This window comes from Paramisgurnus dabryanus, chromosome 17, assembly GCF_030506205.2.
Source record: "Paramisgurnus dabryanus chromosome 17, PD_genome_1.1, whole genome shotgun sequence".
In the NCBI taxonomy this organism is placed as follows: Eukaryota; Metazoa; Chordata; class Actinopteri; order Cypriniformes; family Cobitidae; genus Paramisgurnus; species Paramisgurnus dabryanus.
The window spans coordinates 10,462,208-10,470,929 of NC_133353.1; the positions used below are offsets into that span (position 1 = coordinate 10,462,208).

Genomic DNA, 8,722 nt, shown 5'->3' on the forward strand with positions numbered 1-8,722 from the left:
TTGATTATTGGATTACATCTAAGGATTTAGTTAATATTGTTACTGATATAATACCATCTCCATTTTCAGATCACAAGGCTATCTCAATAAGTATTCCCTTTAGTTCTTCTGCAAATTTAGTTCAAAAGTCTGGATATTGGAAATTAAATAATTCAGTACTTCAACATAAAGAAGTAATCACTGGCATAAAAAAAATTATATTGACTTTCTGGAATAAAGCAAAGATTGAAGAAAATTATTGTAGCAATTGGGAACTGCTCAAATTTGAAGTAGGTTCTTTTTTTAGGAAATACTGTAGTGAGTTTGCTAAAAAGAGGAAAGCTAATGAGGATGGCATTTTACTTAAAATTTCTACTCTAGTTTCCAAAAGGGTAGAAGAATTATCAGAAGTCGATAAAGCAGAACTTACTGCACAGAAACTTAAGTTAGAAGAGATTTATAAACAAAAGGTTGAAGGAGCGTTTGTTAGGTCTCGAAGGAAGTGGCTTGAGGAGGGCGAAAAGAGTTCGGCTTATTTTTTTAGACTTGAACGGCAGCAAGCTAAAAATAATCACATTGAAAAATTGAGGATTAAAGGTAATATTGTAGAGGACCCTAAAATTATTGCTCATTTTTGTTCTGAATTTTATAGTAACTTGTATGCTTCTAACTTTTGTCAACAATCAGCTACTGAGTTTTTGGAGTCATTACATAATGTTAAGCAAATTAATAATGAAGAATTCAATATATGTGAAGCCCCTCTTAGTTTACAAGAAATTACTGATGCAATTAACTCGTTGAAAAATAATAAGTCTCCAGGAACAGACGGGCTAACTGCCGAGTTTTATAAAGCTTTTAGCAAACTTTTATCCCCTTTTTTGCTTGAAGTCTTCAAAGAGAGTATAGAGAGAGCCTTGCTTCCTCCAACTTTGTGTCAAGGACTTATAACGTTAATTTCAAAACCTAATAAAGACCCCTTGTTAATTGATAATTGGAGACCAATTACTTTGCTAAATAACGATTATAAAATTATTGCTTTGGTTTTATCAAAACGATTAAAATGTACTCTAAATAACTTAATTGATGAATGTCAGTCTGGGTTCTTACAAAAAAGGCACATCTTTAATAATATACGGCTGGTCTTAGACTTTCTAGATTATTCCGAATTTTTTTGTAAAGATAATTTTATTCTCTTCTTAGACTATTACAAAGCCTTTGATTCCCTAGAACATAAATTCTTGTTACAGACCCTTCACAAGGTGGGATTTGGTGACTTCTTTTGCAGATCTATTAAAATGCTCTATACTAACTGCAATAGCTCTATCAAACTTAGTAGTGGTACCTCTCCTAGATTTACTTTGAATCGGGGAGTCAGGCAGGGATGCCCAATCTCCCCATACCTATTTCTGATAGTTACTGAACTTCTAAATTTGCATATCAAAGAAAGCCCGGTAAAAGGAATAACTGTTGATGACACTGAAGTGGTAATAAGTCAGTTAGCGGATGACACCGTTTTGTTTTTAAAGGATGCATCCCAGGTTGCGATAGCATTAGAGACTCTTGAGCCCTTTTCTAAAGCCTCAGGCCTTCGCCTTAACATAAACAAATGTGAGTTACTCCCAGTTGGTAATTGTCTGGAATCCTCAATTTGCAATATTCCTGTAAGAGATAGTGTTAATTATTTGGGAATTAAAATAATCAAAGATGATAAAACTAGATGCCCCTCAAATTTTACACCAATTATCGAAAAGACACGTAAGGTATTGAACCATTGGTTGTTAAGAGATCTATCACTCAAAGGCAGAGTTCTGCTTACCAAAGCGGAGGGCATCTCCCGATTATCATATGTCGCTCAGTCAATATCTGTTGACAAACACACTTGTAAACTAATTGACGGTATGTTAACAAAATTCCTGTGGAAAAATAAAATTCATTATATAAGAAAATCAGTAATACTGAATTCATATGATAAAGGAGGATTGAATTTTATTGATTTTAGCTCTCTAAATAGTAACTTTAAAATAAATTGGATAAGACAATACCTTAAAAACTCTTCATCTATTTGGAATATAATTCCTCGGTTTATCTTTTCTCGTGTTGGTGGCTTAGAATTTCTATTGATGTGTAATTATAAAATTGAAAAACTTCCAATCAAACTTTCTAAATTTCATCAACAAGTTCTTACTTCTTGGAGTCTTATTTATAAACACAACTTCTCCCCTCATAGCTTTCTTATTTGGAATAATGCCAATATTTTGAATAGAAATAAGTCTTTATTTTTTAATAATTGGTTTAGTAATGGGTTGTTATTAGTGAATCAGTTATTTAATAATGAAGGGAATTTATTTACATTTGCAGACTTTATCTCAAGATACAAAATACCTATTACATTGAAAGAATTCAAGATGCTTACTAAGGCAATACCTGCAGGTGTACAGATGCTGTTCAAAAGTAGTGTATATACACCCTCACTTTCTGTCTGTCCTCCTAGACCTGAACATACCTCTATCGGCACCATATGTTTCTCTGGATTAAAGCCTAACAATTATAAAATTAGATCCTTGTTTTTAAGAGAGATTATTTCTACGCCTTATATTATTTTTTACTGGAACAGCTTTTTTAATGATGTAAATTGGAACCAAGTCTGGAAATTACCTCAAAAATTTTTCCTTACAAATAAGATTAAAGAAATCTCATATAAATTAATTCATAGAGTTTATCCCACAAAGGTATTTCTACAAAAATTTAAAGTTGATACTGATTTGAAATGTTCTTTCTGTGAATGCCCCACTGAAACAATCTCTCATTTATTCTGGTCTTGTCAATATACCCAAAATTTTTGGAACAATGTGGAGTTTTTTATTGCTGATAATATTTTAAAAACCTTTTCGTTATCCTACAAACATGTGATCTTGGGCTATTTTATTAAGAATCACTCCTTAAAAGATGTTGAGTTCATTATAAATTTTATTTTATTTCTTTGTAAATTTCACATTCATAAATGCAAGTTTACAAAAGGCAAACCTATTTTTATGGTGCTTAAAAAGGAGATTAAATTATTTGTAGATGTGATGTCAACATCAAAAAATAATAAAGCAATCAAATTGTTTAATATATGCTCCTCCTTTAACATTTTCACATAATTTTAAAGGTAAAATTATAATAAATGGTGCTGACCTATAAGGTATATTTTCTGTATTCAATTACATTGTAATATCCTTTGGATTGTTATAATATAATTAATATCTTTCTCTAAAATGTATATCTAACTATGTACCCTCCTGTTGTGTTTTTTCTTTTTTTCTCTTTTTTTTTCTCTTCCTTTTTATTCCTTCTTGTTGAGGCATGTGGATTTTTTTCTATTATATGATATATGGCACTGTACATGCTATCTGTTATTGTTAATAAAGCATTAAAAAAAAAAAAAAAAAAAAAAAAAAAAAAAAAAAAAATGACGTGAAAAAAAAAAAAAAAAAAAAAAAAAAAAAAAAAAAAAAAAAAAAAAAAAAAAACACTGTGGGGTGTTTTCCCGGACGGGTATACGCTTAAGCCAGGACTAGACCTTAGTTTAATTAGGAAATATAACTAGTTTTAACAAACATGCCTTACTAAAACATTACTTGTGTGCATTTTGAGGCAAAACAAAGGGCACTGATGCGGGTGATTCTCACGAAATCCAGATTTTAGAAGCCAGCATAAGATTTAAAAAAAAAAACATTGAAGCCAATTTTAGGTCGGCCCAAATGACGTGTCGCTCCGAGTACGGTGCGTTTGGGTCAGTGTGAACACAACAGCCGCACTCGGGTGCGCACTAAACGGCCGCTCCGAGACCGCTCTAAACAGGTGGTCTCGGAGCGGCTGTTGCCGAACTCTGGGGCGACCCACCTGTGGTGTGAACACTGCTGGACCTCGGGCCGAACCAAATACAGGAAGTTCTCCACATGTTTGAGCCACTGGGCTTCCGTTGTGACGTGAGCCGGGTGTTATATTGTGGGTTAACAACAAACAAGCCTATCCTGGTCCGTTGCATAGAGATTCGCGGTCTGCTTTACGTTTGAGCTGATGATTTTATAAATGCATAGCTGTCCTCCACACACAAATAGTGACATTACGGGCTTTTTAGCAAACGGCTCCGTGAGAAAGGCTTTAATAGAACAGCTACGCAATTTCGCGTTAAAGCAAAGAAACTTTGCAAAGACGTGCATCGTTTATCTCCACATCTTGATAACTGCGCTCTCCCTGTCAGGCTGGTTGTCGTGGAAACGTGGGGGTGGTCATGAGACGGTAAGAGCTGTCAGAGACCAATGACAACGCTGACCGTTGTCACATGGTGTACGGTGCGGCATCTCGAGTAAAGTAAAAAATATATATATGTGAACACGGACCGCACTAACTGAAAAATGATACAATGTATTTTGGTGCGCTCCGAGGCCGCACCACGGTGCGCACCAACATATGTGAAAACAACCTTAGATAAAGGTCTGAACTTACTATAACCATTATTTTTAGAGGATTTAAAAATATTTTCTACAGAATTATTTACATTTTTTTAGATGATCATTATCAAAAATTATCATTACCCCAACATGATATTACAGTAAATATATGCATTTACAAACTCATGTTTCGGTAACTAGAACTAAAAAGTTGTCTAGGTACTATGACAAACAAAATTTTTATGCTTTTTAAAATTAAGAAGTGCATTAAGCGTTATCCGCATTGTAAATGTGCTGCTTGAGCATCCAGTGTACAAGCACAATAAACGCTTGAACTAATGAACAACAATTTGTTTTTACATATTTTAAGTGTAATGCACAGCCAAGCCAGGTGACTTGCACGACCCACCTTCCCCTGTGCAACGCATTGGGAACCCCTAATATAAATTATCCTTTAAAGTGAAGGAATAATGGATGCATTGGAGCAGTTTATGCATGATACTTTTGGACATGAAGTTGCGGGTTTTGCATGGGTTTGATATAAAATAAAATATACAAGGTTTATATTTAGTTGTTTGCAATTTGAAATATTTTTTACCAGATATTCCTAATAAATGTAACTTGAACAATTTCTGAAATGTTTCTTTAATAAATAACACCGCTCTCTCATAACGCAGCGAAGTACCTATTACATAAAGTGAACTATTGATTGTCGAGCAATCGATATCAACCTATTCAGCACCATCGCCATGGACAGTCGTACGTCGTACGTAAGAAAGTATACCTTAAGAAACCCACTAAGGTACAGTTCAGGAAACACGACTACAAAAGGTATACCTGTAGTTAAGGTTTAACTAAGGTTTAAGAGTCTTCGTAGCGCGCTAAGAGACAACATTATCGGGAAACGTAGCCCTGAGCAACATGTGCATTCACTTCACCGTCTTGTTCATCTAATGTTTAATGGCGGGTTTCGAAACAACTTCATAGGTGCATACGGCCACCTACTGTATTGGGTGAGGGCGCATATAAACTATACGGGGCTCCCGATACTGTAGGTGGCAGTATGCACCTATAAAGTTGTTTCACAACCCACCATAAACATTAGATGAATAAGACAGAGATGTGAAAAATAAATAAAACGGACATGTGAAGGCACGTGTTGCTCTGGGGATAGTATTGTATAAGAGGTTAAAAATGTATATAAATACTGTTCAAACCGATCGTTTCGTGTCTTAGGACATCGATGTGTCATCACGAGCCACAGGGTTTAATTTGGATTTGTCTGTGCATGTTTTTTTTTCTCTATCAGAGTTTGTTACTACCCAATATTTACGACTGACAGACTGAAACGGTTGGACTTAAAAATGTACATTTGTGTTATGTGTTAGCACGGGTGCCAGATTAACACAGATAACTGTGAGGTATTTGAACGTGTTGTCTAATTTTGATCAGGGTTCTTTTTGTATTATTTCATTTTATATTATTATTTTTCATGTTTTAATGTTGTGTCTAAATGTAGTGTGTTATGGAAATGTGTTTTTGGCAATGTTTTTGGAAACCAGTGTTTAATAAATAGCTTTATAAACTCCAGTGATGGTCATTAATTATTAATTAATCATTAGCTAATGGTTTGCAAATATATCATTATGTTGTGACTTTACTTGTTGAGGCACGTCATTATTAGCTCATTATTTAGTTATAGTATTAATTACAACACTACTAATGCTGTAATTAATAATTAATTAATGCATATTTGTTTACCTGTATTATCTGGAAGTTGAAATATAAGGCTTTGGCTCATTGTGGTAATTAACAAATTAATTAACACTATTAGTTAATAAAAGAAGTGATGATGGAATTAATCCACAATTACATATTTAATTAATAACAATTCATATATGAACTAATATTTTAACCAGACTATCATTAATTAATAGCTTAGATAATCATTAGCAATACATTAATTCAGTATTATCTGTGCATTAGAATTCATGCTTAATTAGTGCACCCGTATTGTAAAGTGTTACCGAAACATTAAGATGTTGTTCATTACAGTATATTTACATAGGCTTAATTAAAGATCTGTCACAGTCAATAAATCATTATTCACTTCTACTAAAAAAACATCTCATGAGTGCACAAACACAAGAAGAACATTGCATCTCATTAGACAACTTAGACAATTAAAGGGGTGGTGGTGGTTATATACATAAACACACACACACACACACACACCCACATAAAATATATATATATAAAGAGAGAGAGAAAGAGAAAAGGGTTATGTGAAAAGTTCTTAAATTGCTGTGTTTAATCGAACTTCATCTTGTCTTGCATATCATATTGCTCGGTACATCTCTGCACAACATGGTAACTGCATTTTATGGTTCATATTGGATTTCTTAAGGATAAAATATTAAAGGATAAAGAAAACTGTATGAATAGATACAGTTAGGAACGGTTCTGTGTATGCATTATTCAATAATTATTTACATGCTATTTTATATTTGTATACAACAATCTCTTTGTTAATATCTGATTCTGTTTGTTCTCACTTTCAGTTCAAACTGTTTGTGTTGGCCACAGTAGTGCTCTACTGTAACGGCTGCTTCTCTCCCAATTTAGACCTCACGGATGACGGTAACAAAAAGATTGTGTTTAATGTTTGTTAATAATGTTTATATTTTGGGTCCCACTTTATGTCTTTCAATACATGTAGTACTTACTGTATATAAGAAAAGACATTTAATACATTGTAAATGTGAGTACATTTTAGGGGGTGGGCTGAGGATCAAAATATAAAAATGCAGATACTCTATAACAGTGGTCTTTAATATGGTGCCTAAGTTGCCCGCACGGAGTCTGTGAGTTGACCGCCAAAGCACATTCTATTAATAGCCTTAATTGTAATATTTATTTATTACATATTTTTTATATTAAATTGGCTTCTTTTATTTATGCTAAAATTTTAAACAATGATAAAACTTATCAACAAGTACAATAAAATAAAATCAACAAGTGAAACAAAAAGGTTTTGAGTAGATTATATCGAAAAAGTAGCCCTCCAGATTGTTTTATCTTGCTCACAAAAAGTTTGGAGACTGTACATTTGTCTTATGCAAGTACATAGTAGTTAAAGACACCTAATAAAAAAGTGGAACAGTATTGTTTATGAGATTTAAGTTAAAAACATTCCTATTGATTCTTCAGGATGTGTTGACGTGGATGGAGCTATCCACAACTATGACACTTCCTGGGAGGATGGAACTTACACCTGTGTATGTTTCACCACAGGGCCCAAGTGTTGCCCAAGGTACATTAGCGTCATATACTTGTGTGCACATCGTTCTGTTGACACTTTTAAATTATGACTATTAAATATGGCCCACTTCTGAGTGCAGTATAGTTGTTATAGCTTCTGTTTTGCTGAGAAATGTATTTTTTTATTTTTTTATCTTAAATTGTAATGGGGCGGGTTTAGTGGTTTGTGAGTGTTTATGGATCATATGTAATTTTACTAAAGTAAACTGTAGTTTTAATTTTACAGTGTGACGTTTTCAATCCCATTGGTTGAGTCTCTACATTACATAATTTCGATAGATTTCATTTTTAAATTATAGTCGATTAACTGTATGTCATAAAAGATTGTTATACAGCATATACATTATTTTTTCCCAATATAATTTCAAGAAGATATCATTTTAATTTTTATCTTATGTGTTGGAACAGAGAAGGTGATGTATTCTGAGGATGAAAAACGATTCTGGAGGTTTCTGGGGAGGATTCTGATTACATAAGTTTCAAAATAAAGTTAAAGTTAAATAAAAGTAATATACATGTTTGACCATACATTGTGTTTTTGTGAAAATACAGTAATATATCAAACATAATAAACATATCCGTAAATATTTTGCTCTGATATTACAGATTATTAGATTGATTATTTGTTCTTGCCACAATCAGAGAAAATAAAATGTCAGCAATGCACATTTGTGTTTGTTTTTGCCTTTATGAAAAATGATACTATTAGACCTAATTGTTGCAATGTACCTGCAGTAGTACATATGAAAAAGCATCTAAAAATTAAATTGGTTATAATTTACCAACTCTCTTAGCATCCTGGGTCTAAATGACTTCCTTTCTCCATGCAAACACAATCTGAGTCATATTAAATAAAACCATCCTGGCTATTCCCAGCATGGTTGTGTTTCGTCACAGTGCCAGTGGCACCCCCAAGGGTCCAGGAGGGGCTGCACCCCCCCAAAGTCACTGCCCCCCATTGGCCCCCCCAAACTGAAAAAGATTTT

The 8,722-nt window shown here is 33.4% G+C and overlaps 1 long non-coding RNA gene across 1 annotated transcript; it reads left to right on the forward strand.

Moving 5' to 3' along the window:
* The first annotated feature begins 6,651 nt into the window (after positions 1-6,651).
* On the forward strand, positions 6,652-8,402 carry LOC135727359 (uncharacterized). Its single transcript, XR_010525269.2, has 4 exons — positions 6,652-6,785; positions 6,977-7,055; positions 7,626-7,728; positions 8,145-8,402. It is a non-coding gene; the product is annotated as an uncharacterized lncRNA (long non-coding RNA).
* Positions 8,403-8,722: the final 320 nt, after the last annotated feature.